Source organism: Mobula hypostoma, chromosome 3 (genome assembly GCF_963921235.1).
Source record: "Mobula hypostoma chromosome 3, sMobHyp1.1, whole genome shotgun sequence".
Classification (NCBI taxonomy): Eukaryota; Metazoa; Chordata; class Chondrichthyes; order Myliobatiformes; family Myliobatidae; genus Mobula; species Mobula hypostoma.
The window spans coordinates 129282054-129298286 of NC_086099.1; positions in this window are offsets into that span (position 1 = coordinate 129282054).

Sequence of the window (16233 nt, forward strand, 5' to 3'; positions counted from 1 at the left end):
TTAAGGAATGCAGAGCCAGACAGTCTTCCTCATCGTACTCCGAATCACTGGTCCATCTCGTGTCAGGGAGTTTGGATCCCCTGGTTAACTGGAGAACCTGGATGAGCATTTCCCTCTCCCGGTGGAGGTAGTGCCACCTCCACTTGTTTCTGGTTCATTCGAATGGCTTCCCCCAAGGCATTCGCTGCTTCAATAGTCTTTTCATCTGTCCAAATCAGAGGGGTGTTACCTCCTCCCAGTGGGGACAGGATCCGGCAGGCATGGGTGTCCAATTGGAACCGCGAACTGGGTCAATTTAGTTGTTCGGTTGGCCTGATTTTGTAAGGTGTACAGGACGATGGGCAGTGCCTCGGGCCATTTTTAACCCAGTTTCTTGACATGCTTTAGTCAACGTTTCTCTTTGTATCCCGTTCATTCGTCCCACCAGCCCAGGGGACTGAGGTTGATATGGGAAGTGGAATTCCCAGCTGAAACCCAGAGCCCATCTCAATTCCCTAATCAATTTCCCGGTAAAGTGGGTTGCCCTGTCCCTATGGATTTGTTAAGGATCCCCGAAGCGGGGAATGATATCCCTCATAAGAGTCTCGATCATAATTCTGGTATCATCTTTCCGTGTCGGAAAGGTATCCACCCACCTAGAAAACATCAACTATTACTAACAAATATTTACCCCCTCCACTAGCCGCCATGTGCTCAAAATCAACCTGTAGGCCAGTGAAAGGAGCCTCTGCCGGGGCACAGGGACAAAGGTAGAGGGTGATTTCCTCTAATTCACAACCCTGTACAGTGTGCTCGGCCACTGCTCGTAGACCCGGTGCAAACACTGTCTTGATACCTGATGTATCATACTTCCTCTTCCTTCGTGCCCCCTTCCGTGTCTCATGCGAACAGGGGTGTGTGGGAGACTCTGAGGACAAGCCGCCGCACACTATTGGAGTCATGAACACATTTGGCCTTGACCCGCTGAAATCTTTCCTGTTGTGGGGCAGATCTTTGGGTCGCTACCAGGTCCTCTAGAGTGGGTCGTGCGGGAGGTGTAATTTTACACACAGTTTGGACAGGGACCTGTAGGTGCACGTCTCCCACAGCAGCCTGTCTGGCTGCTGTACCTGCTGCCGCGTTGCCCTGTGTTACAGGATCCGTGGTACCAGTGTGTGGATCGCACTTGATTATTGCTGAACTAATGGGCAGCTGCACCGCCTGTAGCAGGTTCGCCATCAAACTAATGAGTAGTATAGGCTTCCCAGATGAAGTAATAAATCCCCTATTTCTCCACAGGGTCACGTACTACCCCACAGACATAGCGAGAGTCAGCATAGATCTTCCCAGCGGCGAAGATACAAACCCGGGTTAACACACAGGACTCGCCTGCCTCAGAGGATGTGCCGAGGGCGGGGGGCTGACGTTACTATCTCGACTACATTCAGGGGTTCGGGAAGACGAGGGAGAGGCATTAAAGTGGAAGGATTTAGGGCTGGTGCTCTTTGTAAAGAGAGGTTAGCTTCACAGAGCAACATCACTTCTCAGCCAGTTCGGCGAGTCGTGGTCAAATGCTGTGTTGTTGCTGAGTTGAGAGGCGGCAGCACTGAGTGGAGAGTGAGAACGGTGCAGCCATGATCTAAGACCAATGGCGTGGCCTTTCCCACCATAATGATGGTGGCGGCCACAGCACGGAGGCAGCGCGGCATGCCGCGGACCTCGGGGCGGAAGGGTCGAATAGTCGGCTACAGGCCACAAAGTCCACCGTGTTGTTGGGTCAAGGCAGCACTAGCAAAACCTTCCTTTTTATTCACAAAACAGGGGAAGGACTTATCATAGTTTGGTAGCCCCAGTGTGGGAGCCTGTGTCAGAGCCTGTGTCAGGGCCGTGAGGGCCTATTCCATTTCCTCCGACCAATGGAGGATTTCAGGCGCGGTTTGTATCAAAGCCTCCTGAAGGGTCTGGTTGTAGATCCTGTGTTCAGGGACCCAGCGCCTGCAATAGTTTGACATGCCCAGAAAGGTCATCACCTGCCTCTTGGTGGAAGGCTTAGGAGCCCGTGTGATGGCAGAATACGTTCGGGACCTAAACTTCTCGTGCCCTCCTGAAATATCTACTCCAATAGGTGACAAATGTTTGACAGTACTGTAATTTAGACAGAGAGGCTTGATGACCCTTCGCCAACAGGTGGTTTAAGCATGACTGAGTCCTTTCTGCAGGCGGCGAGAGTTTGAGAAGCGAGTAGCAAGTCACCGGTGTCGTGTGACAGAGCGCTCTCTCCAGCGAGGGGGACATCAGCCAGATCGTCTCTGACCACAGCGGCATAGACAGAGTGCTTTCCGTGTATCCGTAAGGAGGTCCCCGGCGTAGTGTGACAGAGCGCTCTCTCCAAAGAGGGGTACATCAGTCAGATTGTCTAGGTCTGCAGCAGCATAGACAGAGGGCTTTCCGTGTATCCGTAAGGAAGTCGAGTACACGTATGTTTGTATATTGTTGGCCATTGTAAGTTAAGACAGAGGTACTGGCTGTCTTCCTGCAGGAGGATGGAGAAGGCAGAACACAAGTTGACTACAGTGTACAGCGGCTTTCGGAAGAAATGGAGACCAGTATAACATTGGAGTCCGGCACAACAGGCAAAATCAGTTGCATGATTTGATGAATGGCCCGTAAGCCTTGTACAAACCGCCATTCCTCAAGGCTTCCCGCTTTAGGGACTGGCAAAATAGGTGTGTTGGACGGGCTCAGAGTGGGCCAAGGAACCCCCTGTGGTAGCAGGGTCTCAATCACGCCCGATGCCCCGCGGGGCATCCGGCGATCGGCGGTTCTGTCAGATGGAGGGTTGGCAGTCAGTCTGCTTCAGAGTCACCCGGTGAGGTGGGGGGTGGGGGGTGGTTCGGGGGCGGTCACGGTCTTGAAAAGACCTACGTTATTTTTATGTTGAGCCCGTAATTCTGGGTTCACTCAGTGGCTGTCGGCAGGAGAAAGTGTCTCGTGTGGGGAGAGGGGTATTCATAATAATGCCCGTTTTGGTGTTCAGGAAGTGTACTCTGGCTTCTCGAAATAGGGGCTGGCCCAACAGTACTCTCTTCACCATGGGGCCCATGTCCTTTGATGTGAAAAGCGGTTTCAGAGCTAAAGAGATATGGGGCACCTGTGTCTCTGGGAAGAACTGTGTCTGGGCATAGAAAAGGCCAGGGTCTAAATAGACTTTGGCAGCTAATCCCTCCGGGCCAAAATTTATGGCCACACTAAAGAATATAAAAACATGAGAAATAGGAATAAGCCATCAGGCCCATCAAGCACGCTCCACCATTCAATAAGATCATGGCTGATCTGGCCATGGACTCATCTCCACTTACCTGCCTTTACCCCATAACCCTTAATTCCCCTACTATGCAAAAATCTATCCAACCTTGTTGAAAATATATTTACTGAGGTAGCCTCCACTGCTTCATTGGGCAGAGAATTCCACAGATTCAACATTCTTTGGAAAAACAGTTCTCCTCATCTCCATACTAAATCTATTCCCCTAAAGCTTGAGGTTATGTCCCCTATTTCTCATCTCACCAACCAGTGGAAACAACTTTCCTGTCTTATCTATCCCTTTCATAATTTTACCTGTTTCTATAAGACCTCCTCTCATTCTTCTGAATTCCAATGAGTACAGACCCAGGTGACTCAATCTCTCCTCGTAGTCTAACCCCTCATCACTGGAATCAATCTGGTGAACCTCCTCTGCACTACCACCAAAGCCAGTATATCCTTCCTCAAGTAAGGAAACGAGAACTGCACGCCTCACCAGTACCCTTTACAGTTACAGCTCTTGAATTCACTTCCTCCAGCAAGAAAGGCCAACATTCCATTTGCCTTCTCGATAGCCTGATGCACCTGCAAACCAGCCTTTTGTGATTCATGCACAAGCACTCCCACGTCTCTCTGCACAGCAGCATGCTGCAATATTTTACCATTTATTTTTACCATTTCACCACTGATTGCCAACCGGAGTAAGACTCATGTATCCAAACTCTCTGCTTTCTATTAGTTAACCAATCCTCTATCCATGCTAATACATAACCCCCAAATCTATGCATCCTTATCATATGGATAAGTCTTTTATGTAGCACCTTATTGAACGCCTTCTGGAAATCCAAGTAAATAATGTCCACAACAAACAACAGGCATTCTGAAGATGCTGGAAATTCAAGCAACACACATCAAAGTTGCTGGTGAACGCAGCAGGCCAGGCAGCATCTGTAGGAAGAGGTGCAGTCGACGTTTCAGGCCGAAACCCTTCGTCAGGACTAACTGAAGGAAGAGTGAGTAAGGGATTTGAAAGTTGGAGGGGGAGGGGGAGATCCAAAATGATAGGAGAAGACAGGAGGGGGAGGGATGGAGCCAAGAGCTGGACAGGTGATAGGCAAAAGGGGATACGAGAGGATCATGGGACAGGAGGTCCGGGAAGAAAGACAAGGAGGCGGGGGGACCCAGAGGATGGGCAAGAGGTATATTCAGAGGGACAGAGGGAGAAAAAGGAGAGTGAGAGAAAGAATGTGTGCATAAAAATAAGTAACAGATGGGGTACGAGGGGGAGGTGGGGCCTTAGTGGAAGTTAGAGAAGTCGATGTTCATGCCATCAGGTTGGAAGCTACCCAGACGGAATATAAGGTGTTGTTCCTCCAACCTGAGTGTGGCTTCATCTTTACAGTAGAGGAGGCCGTGGATAGAAATGTCAGAATGGGAATGGGATGTGGAATTAAAATGTGTGGCCACTGGGAGATCCTGCTTTCTCTGGCGGACAGAGCGTAGATGTTCAGTAAAGCGGTCTCCCAGTCTGCGTCTTTTATATATATATAAAAGGCCACATCGGGAGCACCAGACGCAGTATATCAGTATCCCTCCCCCTCCTGTCTTCTCCTATCATTTTGGATCTCCCCCTCCCCCTCCAACTTTCAAATCCCTTTCTCATTCTTCCTTCAGTTAGTCCTGACGAAGGGTCTCGGCCTGAAATGTCGACTGCACCTTTTCCTACAGATGCTGCCTGGCCTGCTGCGTTCACCAGCAACTTTGATGTGTGTTGCTTAAATAATGTCCATCTGTTCCCCTCTATGCACTGTGCTCATTATATCCTCAAAGAACTCCAGTAAGTTTGTCAAACAGGACCTTTGCTGAATCCATGCTGCATCTGCCTGATAATAGCTACTGTATCGAAGCCCTCACCTCCCATAACATCTCTCTTTGGCATGTTAGTGTCATGGTCCAGACTGTGAAGTCCGCATTGCAGTTCACGGTCCAGTCCGTGGACTTAGGACTCCGGGTCTTCCAGCTGTCCCTTGTTTGAGTTAATCATAGGCACCTGATTCCCATCTTGAGGCGTTGGAATATAAGTAGCCTTGAGGTTAAGTGTGCACTGCTGGTTTGTTTTGTCAAGATCTCCTGGGAGCAACCTGCTGGTAGAAGGCTAGAGTAGCCAATTGACATCTTTAGGCCATGGTGGGGAACCATCCCCTCATGGATCCTTGCTATCAGTAGTTGAAGCTGTCTTTGTGGTATGCATTCAGTTGTTTCCTGGGCCAGCTGAGTGGCTGCCAGCTACTCTGAGCTAGTTAGGGATCCAGCTGTTTCCATAACCAGCTGAGGTTGCTGGCGGAACTGAGACTCGGAACCACCCTGGAGCAGAGATGGAACTGTCTGTCGTTCTTTGGTGTTGTCTCTTCTTGTCCTCACCTCCGTGGGGTAAGTCAGGCCGTTTTGCTGTTGTTCTGCGGGGGGATCTGTCTTGTCTTGTCTTTGCCTTTGTTAGGTAAGTCCAGCCATTCTGCCGTCACCCGATGGATGGTCCTGTCCCACCTTGGTGTGGAGAAGTTGAGTCCTGGCTTGTCTAAGTATAAATCCTGGCTCTATGTCTATGTACTGTCCTATCTCATGTTGGTGTCGTGTTAACTATGAGTCCTGGCTTTTCGAAGGATAAGTCTCAGCTCTATGTTAATGTACAGTTCCCAGTCTGTCTCCGAGTTCCAGCTTCTGAGTTATCAGCCTCCACCAGCTCAGGATCCCAGACCCCAGCCGGCAGCCAAGCTCAGGATCCCAGACCCAGCCGGCAGCCAAACTCAAGACCCAAGACCCCAGCCTCAAGCCTCAAGAACAAAGACCCCAGCCTGTCTCCAAGCTTAGGTCTCTAGACCCCAGCCACTTCCTGTCCTGAAGCCATGTCATGTCCTTGTCTGGTTCTGGGGTCTGAGCCCGAGGCAAGACCCAGGTTCTGGGTCCTTGTCCAGTCTCAGGCTCGGTGTCGAAGCCTTGTCTCCTAGTCCATGGTTTCTAGTCCTGGTCCTGCTTTCCCTCACCCAAGTCTGCGTTCTTGTCCCTGTTCCTGGTCTGAATCCTGTCACGTCCCTACTCTAGTCAAGTCCTGTTCCTTGTACTTCACTATCTGTGTCTCACATTTGGGTCCGTTCCCAGCACCTCATTGTGACTGTTAGACGTGTCCTTCACTGTGAAGACTGACACAAAATAGTTATACAAAGCCTCTGTTGTTTCCTCATTACCCGATATCAATTCTCCTTTCTCATCTTCCAAGGGACCTATGTTCACATCAGCCACCCATTCCGCTTTATGTAATTAAAAAAAACTTCTATTATCCTTTTTTATAGGTTGTGCTAGTTAATTTTCATAAACTATCTTCCCTTTCTTTATTGCTCGCTTAGTGGTTCTTTGTTGCTTTTTAAAGTTTTCCCAATCTTGCAGTTTCCCACGACTCTAGCCAACTTTGTACACATGACAAGCCGGCATTCAGAGAGGAGTAGAGAGGCTTGTCAAATGGTGTGAGAACAACAACCTGAGTCTCCATGTAGACAAGACAAAAGAGATGATTGTGGACTTCAGGAAGGTGCCTGTCCACCACTCTTCATTGCACATCAGGGACTCTGCTGTGGAGAGAGTGAAGAACACACAGTTCCTTGGTGCACTCAGAACAGACAATCTAATCTGGACCTATAACTCCTCCTCATTCATCTACACTTTCTGTGGAGACTGAGGCATACAAGGCTCCCTGCCCCCATTCGAACAACTTTCTACAGGAGCACCATTGAAAGTGTCCTGTCTGGCTGTATAATTGTGTAATATGGAAGCTGCAAGGCATCGCACCACAGTCCCTACAGAGGACAGTAAAAGCCACCATGAGGATCAACAGGGTCTTCCTCCCCTGCTTGTCACATTTACTGAGAGCACTGTATACGAAGAGCCCATAGTATTGATGAGGATCTCTGCTGCCCATCTCAAAATCACCACTTCCCTCAGGAAGGAGGTACAGAAGCATCAGGACTAGGACTGCCAGACTGAGTAACAGCTTCTTCCCCCAGGCTGTGAGACGAATGACCATCCTGTCAGCACCGAGGTCTCGTCACTTGGAGAGTGAACAGCTTACCTGTGCTGCAGACCACACGTGCTCTGAATTACATTGCATTATTTTGGGAATAAAGTGATGTTTTATGTGATGTGTGTGATACACGTATCGTGGGTGCGCCACATTCCAGAAGGAACGTTGTTTCATTTGTTTGAAAACAAAAAGTTAGATGAGAATAAACTTGAACTTGAGTTAGTGATGGGCAGATAATGGAGGCATCCGGCACCAGAGGGCATAGGTTTAATTCGAGGAGTCGGGGATTTGAGGGGATCTCGGGAAAGTAAGTTTGCACCTGAAACACAGTTCTGTCACAATATTTAAAAAGTATCTGGTAAGCACTCAAATAGTCAAGGCAAAGAGGCTACAGAGAGGGCGTTGGTGAATGGGTTTGGTACAGATGGTACTCGGTGAGCTGTATGAACAGGAAGGATGAAGGATGGGGTGGGCAAGTTACCCGTTATACATGTTGTACCTACTCCACCCAACCTACCCTCATGGGAGCACTGCCCTGGGCCACAAGAGACACCCAGTGCCATACCTGCCCCCAGCACCATCCCCATCCTCATACAACACCCATGCACTCGCGACAGCGGCTGTAAGACACGGATCACATCTACAGAGGATGGACGTCTCCTGGCTCACAACGGGTGGATCATTTGAGGGGACATAAGAGACTTGATGGTGTCAGACATGGTGGGGGTAATCTCTATTGTCTCCTCTCTTGTCTGTGAACCTGCAGAGAAAGCACAGAGTTCAGAGACAGGAGATGCAATCCTGGACACGGTAAATGTAGGTGGGAAGACACAAGACCATTCTCTCATCTGTGTAAATTTTGCAGATACCCTCCCTTCTCAACACTACCTACCCCTCCACCAATCTTTATATTATCCACAAACTGTGCCTCAAAGCCATCAGTTTCATGATCACAATCATTGACATACAGCATGAAATGTCCCCAACACCAACCCCTGCAGAGCATCACTAGTCACCTGCAGACAACCAGACAAGGTTCCCTTTATTCCCACTCTTTGTCTCCTGCCAGTCAGCCAATCTTTTGTCTGTTCTGAAGAAAATCTGTAAATGTTGGAAATCTAAGCAACACACACAAATTACTGGAGGAAGTCAACAGGCCAGGCAGCATCTATGGAAATTGTCTCAGACTGTGACCCTTCAGCAGGACTGGAGGAAAAACAAGGTCAGAGAAAGAAGGTGGGGGTATGTGGGGAAGAAGTACAAGCTGGTAAGTGATAGGTGAAACCCGGAGAGAAGAAGAGTGAAATAAAGAGCTGGTAAGTGGATTGGTGAAAGAAATGAAGTGCTGGAGAAGGGGGAATCTGTTAGGAGAGGCTCAAATATCATGGAAGGAAGGGTAGGGAGGAGCTCCAGAGGGAGGTGACGAGCAGGTAAGGAGATAACGAGAGAGAGGGAATTGTGAAGGAGGGAGGCAATTACCAAAGTTAGAGAAATTGATTGTTATGCCATCGGCTTGGAGGCTACCCAGACAGAATATAAGGTGTTGCTACTCCAACCTCGAGGTGGCCTCAGTGTGGAAGCTGAGGGGCCCATGAACTGGCATCTCAGAATGGAAATGGGAGCTAGAAATGTCATGGGTTGCCTCCGGATTATCACACTTTTATCTCGGCCAGCTCTCTCCCATAGCTCTGTAATACGCATCTTAATACTGTACTACTAATAAACCTCACTTTAGTTTCTCCCTCTCAAACTGCAGGGGTAAATCCATCAGATCATCAACACTGCCTTCACGGGTTCCTTTACCTTAAACTCCCTAATGAAATCTGTTCAAATGCCAGTGACTCGGTGTGAGGGAACAGTGTACCCCAGTGACTGTGTGTGTGGGGACAGTGTGACCAGTGACTGGGTGTGTGGGGGGAGAGTGTGACCCAGTGACTGTGTGTCTGGGGACAGTGTGACCAGTGACTGTGTGTGTGTGTGTGTGTGGATGGTGTGATCCAGTGACTGGGTGTGTAGGGACAGTGTGACCAGTGACTGGGTGAGTGGGGCCAGTATGACCCAGTGACTGGGTGTGTGGGGACAGTGTGACCCAGTGACTGGGTGTGTGGGGACAGTGTGACCCAGTGATGGGGTGTGTGGGGACAGTGTGACCCAGTGACTGTGTGTGTGTGTGTGTGTGGATGGTGTGATCCAGTGACTGGGTGTGTAGGGACAGTGTGATCCAGTGACTGGGTGTGTAGGGACAGTGTGACCAGTGACTGGGTGAGTGGGGCCAGTATGACCCAGTGACTGGGTGTGTGGGGACAGTGTGACCCAGTGACTGGGTGTGTGGGGACAGTGTGACCCAGTGACTGGGTGTGTTGGCGGAGAGTGTGACCCAGTGACTGGGTGTGTGTGGGGACAGTGTGACCCAGTGACTGGGCGTGTGGGGATGATGTGGCCCAGTGACTGGGTGTGTTGGCGGACCCAGTGACTGGGCGTGTGGGGATGATGTGGCCCAGTGACTGGGTGTGTTGGCGGAGAGTGTGACCCAGTGACTGGGTGTGTGTGGGGATGATGTGACCCAGTGACTGGGTGTGTGGGGACAGTGTGACCCAGTGACTGGGTGTGTGGGGACAGTGTGACCCAGTGACTGGGTGTGTGGGGACAGTGTGACCCAGTGACTGGGTGTGTGGGGACAGTGTGACCCAGTGACTGGGCGTGTGGGGACAGTGTGACCCAGTGATGGGGTGTGTGTGGGGACAGTGTGACCCAGTGACTGGGTGTGTGTGTGGGGACAGTGTGACCCAGTGACTGGGTGTGTGTGTGGGGACAGTGTGACCCAGTGACTGGGTGTGTGGGGACAGTGTGACCCAGTGACTGGGCGTGTGGGGACAGTGTGACCCAGTGATGGGGTGTGTGTGGGGACAGTGTGACCCAGTGATGGGGTGTGTGTGGGGACAGTGTGACCCAGTGACTGGGTGTGTGTGGGGACAGTGTGACCCAGTGATGGGGTGTGTGTGGGGACAGTGTGACAAGTGACTGGGTGTGTGGGGATGATGTGGCCCAGTGACTGGGTGTGTGGGGACAGTGTGACCCAGTGATGGGGTGTGTGTGGGGACAGTGTGACCCAGTGACTGGGTGTGTGTGGGGACAGTGTGACCCAGTGACGGGGTGTGTGTGGGGACAGTGTGACAAGTGACTGGGTGTGTGTGGGGATGATGTGGCCCAGTGACTGGGTGTGTGTGGGGACAGTGTGACCCAGTGACTGGGTGTGTGTGGGGACAGTGTGACCCAGTGACTGGGTGTGTGTGTGGGGACAGTGTGACCCAGTGACTGGGTGTGTGTGTGGGGACATTGTGACCCAGTGACTGGGTGTATGGGGGACAGTGTGACCCAGTGACTGGGTGTGTGTGTGGGGACAGTGTGACCCAGTGACTGGGTGTGTGTGTGGGGACAGTGTGACAAGTGACTGGGTGTGTGTGGGGATGATGTGACCCAGTGACTGGGTGTGTGTGTGGGGACAGTGTGACCCAGTGATGGGGTGTGTGGGGACAGTGTGACCCAGTGACTGGGTGTGTGTGGGGATGATGTGGCCCAGTGACTGGATGTGTGGGGACAGTGTGACCCAGTGACTGGGTGTGTGGGGACAGTGTGACCCAGTGACTGGGTGTGTGTGTGGGGACAGTGTGACCCAGTGACTGGGTGTGTGTGGGGACAGTGTGACAAGTGACTGGGTGTGTGTGGGGATGATGTGACCCAGTGACTGGGTGTGTGTGGGGATGATGTGACCCAGTGACTGGGTGTGTGTGTGGGGACAGTGTGACCCAGTGACTGGGTGTGTGTGTGGGGACAGTGTGACCCAGTGACTGGGTGTATGGGGGACAGTGTGACCCAGTGACTGGGTGTGTGTGTGGGGACAGTGTGACCCAGTGACTGGGTGTATGGGGGACAGTGTGACCCAGTGACTGGGTGTGTGTGTGGGGACAGTGTGACCCAGTGACTGGGTGTGTGTGTGGGGACAGTGTGACCCAGTGACTGGGTGTGTGTGGGGACAGTGTGACCCAGTGACTGGGTGTGTGTGTGGGGACAGTGTGACAAGTGACTGGGTGTGTGTGGGGATGATGTGACCCAGTGACTGGGTGTGTGTGTGGGGACAGTGTGACCCAGTGATGGGGTGTGTGGGGACAGTGTGACCCAGTGACTGGGTGTGTGTGGGGATGATGTGGCCCAGTGACTGGATTGTGAACCGGTGACTCTGTGTGTGTGTGGGGACAGTGTGAACCGGTGACTCTGTGTGTGTGGGGACAGTGTGACCCAGTGACTGGATGTATGGGGGACAGTGTGAACCGGTGACTGGGTGTGTGTGTGGGGACAGTGTGACCCAGTGACTGGGTGTGTGTGTGGGGACAGTGTGACCCAGTGACTGGATGTATGGGGGACAGTGTGAACCGGTGACTGGGTGTGTGTGTGGGGACAGTGTGACCCAGTGACTGGGTGTGTGTGTGGGGACAGTGTGACCCAGTGACTGGGTGTGTGTGGGGACAGTGTGACCCAGTGACTGGGTGTGTGTGTGGGGACAGTGTGACAAGTGACTGGGTGTGTGTGGGGATGATGTGACCCAGTGACTGGGTGTGTGTGTGGGGACAGTGTGACCCAGTGATGGGGTGTGTGGGGACAGTGTGACCCAGTGACTGGGTGTGTGTGGGGATGATGTGGCCCAGTGACTGGATGTGTGGGGACAGTGTGAACCGGTGACTCTGTGTGTGTGTGGGGACAGTGTGAACCGGTGACTCTGTGTGTGTGGGGACAGTGTGACCCAGTGACTGGATGTATGGGGGACAGTGTGAACCGGTGACTGGGTGTGTGTGTGGGGACAGTGTGACCCAGTGACTGGGTGTGTGTGTGGGGACAGTGTGACCCAGTGACTGGATGTATGGGGGACAGTGTGAACCGGTGACTGGGTGTGTGTGTGGGGACAGTGTGACCCAGTGACTGGGTGTGTGTGTGGGGACAGTGTGACAAGTGACTGGGTGTGTGTGGGGATGATGTGACCCAGTGACTGGGTGTGTGTGTGGGGACAGTGTGACCCAGTGATGGGGTGTGTGGGGACAGTGTGACCCAGTGACTGGGTGTGTGTGGGGATGATGTGGCCCAGTGACTGGATGTGTGGGGACAGTGTGAACCGGTGACTCTGTGTGTGTGTGGGGACAGTGTGAACCGGTGACTCTGTGTGTGTGGGGACAGTGTGACCCAGTGACTGGATGTATGGGGGACAGTGTGAACCGGTGACTGGGTGTGTGTGTGGGGACAGTGTGACCCAGTGACTGGGTGTGTGTGTGGGGACAGTGTGACCCAGTGACTGGATGTATGGGGGACAGTGTGAACCGGTGACTGGGTGTGTGTGTGGGGACAGTGTGACCCAGTGACTGGGTGTGTGTGTGGGGACAGTGTGACCCAGTGACTGGGTGTGTGTGTGGGGACAGTGTGACCCAGTGACTGGGTGTATGGGGGACAGTGTGACCCAGTGACTGGGTGTATGTGTGGGGACAGTGTGACCCAGTGACTGGGTGTATGGGGGACAGTGTGACCCAGTGACTGGGTGTGTGTGTGGGGACAGTGTGACCCAGTGACTGGGTGTGTGTGTGGGGACAGTGTGACAAGTGACTGGGTGTGTGGGGATGATGTGGCCCAGTGACTGGGTGTGTGTGGGGACAGTGTGACCCAGTGATGGGGTGTGTGTGGGGACAGTGTGACCCAGTGACTGGGTGTGTGTGGGGACAGTGTGACCCAGTGATGGGGTGTGTGTGGGGACAGTGTGACAAGTGACTGGGTGTGTGTGGGGATGATGTGGCCCAGTGACTGGGTGTGTGGGGACAGTGTGAACCGGTGACTGGGTGTGTGTGTGGGGACAGTGTGACCCAGTGACTGGGTGTGTGTGTGGGGACAGTGTGACCCAGTGACTGGATGTATGGGGGACAGTGTGAACCGGTGACTGGGTGTGTGTGTGGGGACAGTGTGACCCAGTGACTGGGTGTGTGTGTGGGGACAGTGTGACCCAGTGACTGGGTGTGTGTGGGGACAGTGTGACCCAGTGACTGGGTGTGTGTGTGGGGACAGTGTGACCCAGTGACTGGGTGTATGGGGGACAGTGTGACCCAGTGACTGGGTGTGTGTGTGTGGGGACAGTGTGACCCAGTGACTGGGTGTATGTGTGGGGACAGTGTGACCCAGTGACTGGGTGTATGGGGGACAGTGTGACCCAGTGACTGGGTGTGTGTGTGGGGACAGTGTGACCCAGTGACTGGGTGTGTGTGTGGGGACAGTGTGACCCAGTGACTGGGTGTGTGTGGGGACAGTGTGACCCAGTGACTGGGTGTGTGTGTGGGGACAGTGTGACCCAGTGACTGGATGTATGGGGGACAGTGTGAACCGGTGACTGGGTGTGTGTGTGGGGACAGTGTGACCCAGTGACTGGGTGTGTGTGTGGGGACAGTGTGACCCAGTGACTGGGTGTATGGGGGACAGTGTGACCCAGTGACTGGGTGTGTGTGTGGGGACAGTGTGACCCAGTGACTGGGTGTATGGGGGACAGTGTGACCCAGTGACTGGGTGTGTGTGTGGGGACAGTGTGACCCAGTGACTGGGTGTATGGGGGACAGTGTGACCCAGTGACTGGGTGTGTGTGTGGGGACAGTGTGACCCAGTGACTGGGTGTGTGTGTGGGGACAGTGTGACCCAGTGACTGGGTGTGTGTGGGGACAGTGTGACCCAGTGACTGGGTGTGTGTGTGGGGACAGTGTGACCCAGTGACTGGGTGTGTGTGTGGGGACAGTGTGACCCAGTGACTGGGTGTGTGTGTGGGGACAGTGTGACCCAGTGACTGGGTGTATGGGGGACAGTGTGACCCAGTGACTGGGTGTGTGTGTGGGGACAGTGTGACCCAGTGACTGGGTGTATGGGGGACAGTGTGACCCAGTGACTGGGTGTGTGTGTGGGGACAGTGTGACCCAGTGACTGGGTGTATGTGTGGGGACAGTGTGACCCAGTGACTGGGTGTATGGGGGACAGTGTGACCCAGTGACTGGGTGTGTGTGTGGGGACAGTGTGACCCAGTGACTGGGTGTGTGTGTGGGGACAGTGTGACCCAGTGACTGGGTGTGTGTGGGGACAGTGTGACCCAGTGACTGGGTGTGTGTGTGGGGACAGTGTGACCCAGTGACTGGGTGTGTGTGTGGGGACAGTGTGACCCAGTGACTGGGTGTGTGTGTGGGGACAGTGTGACCCAGTGACTGGGTGTGTGTGTGGGGACATTGTGACCCAGTGACTGGGTGTGTGTGGGGACAGTGTGACCCAGTGACTGGGTGTGTGTGTGGGGACAGTGTGACCCAGTGACTGGGTGTGTGTGTGGGGACAGTGTGACCCAGTGACTGGGTGTGTGGGGACGGTGCAACCCAGTGACTGGGTATGTTGGACAGTGTGACCCAGTGACTGGGTGTGTGTGGGGATGATGTGGCCCAGTGACTGGATGTGTGGGGACAGTGTGACCCAGTGACTGGGTGTGTGGGGACAGTGTGACCCAGTGACTGGGTGTGTGGGGGACGGTGCAACCCAGTGACTGGGTATGTTGGACAGTGTGACCCAGTGACTGGGTGTGTGTGCAGACACTGTGACCCAGTGACTGGGTGTGTGAGGGACAGTGTGACCCAGTGACTGGGTGTGTGTGGGGACATTGTGACCCAGTGACTAGGTGTGTGGGGACGATGTGACCCAGTGACTGGGTGTGTAGGGGACAGTGTGACCCAGTGACTGGGTGTATGGGGGACAGTGTGACCCAGTGACTGGGCGTGTGGGGACAGTGTGACCCAGTGACTGGGTGTGTGTGTGGGGACAGTGTGACCCAGTGACTGGGTGTGTGGGGGACGGTGCAACCCAGTGACTGGGTATGTTGGACAGTGTGACCCAGTGACTGGGTGTGTGTGCAGACACTGTGACCCAGTGACTGGGTGTGTGAGGGACAGTGTGACCCAGTGACTGGGTGTGTGTGGGGACATTGTGACCCAGTGACTAGGTGTGTGGGGACGATGTGACCCAGTGACTGGGTGTGTGGGGACGATGTGACCCAGTGACTGGGTGTGTAGGGGACAGTGTGACCCAGTGACTGGGTGTATGGGGGACAGTGTGACCCAGTGACTGGGCGTGTGGGGACAGTGTGACCCAGTGATGGGGTGTGTGTGGGGACAGTGTGACCCAGTGATGGGGTGTGTGTGGGGACAGTGTGACCCAGTGTCTGTGTGTGTGTGGGGACAGTGTGACCCAGTGACTGGGTGTGTGTGGGGACATTGTGACCCCGTGACTAGGTGTGTGGGGACGATGTGACCCAGTGACTGGGTGTATGGGGGACAGTGTGACCCAGTGACTGGGCGTGTGGGGACAGTGTGACCCAGTGACTGGGTGTATGGGGGACAGTGTGACCCAGTGACTGGGCGTGTGGGGACAGTGTGACCCAGTGACTGGGTGTGTGGGGACGATGTGACCCAGTGACTGGGTGTGTGTGGGGACAGTGTGACCCAGTGAAACGCTCTGGTTCCATTGGCTGTGTAAGTCCAGGGAAGACAATCTCTGGCCCCGCCAAATGTGTGAGATTGAAGCACAAGCCCATCAGAACCCCACTTGTGTGGATGTGGCGTGATTCGTTACCCTGTTACAAATAAGGACCACGAAATAACAGACAGTACACCTCATGCAATTAAGCAACTTACCTTTATAATTCTTAATTTGACTAAAGGGTTAGTAAAGAAAAAGAAAAAAAGAACAGGGCCCATTTTGACAAAACAGTCTAATGTGCACAAGTTGGAGCTCACTTTTCCCCTTCACCGATCCTCCGTCGATCTCTGAGC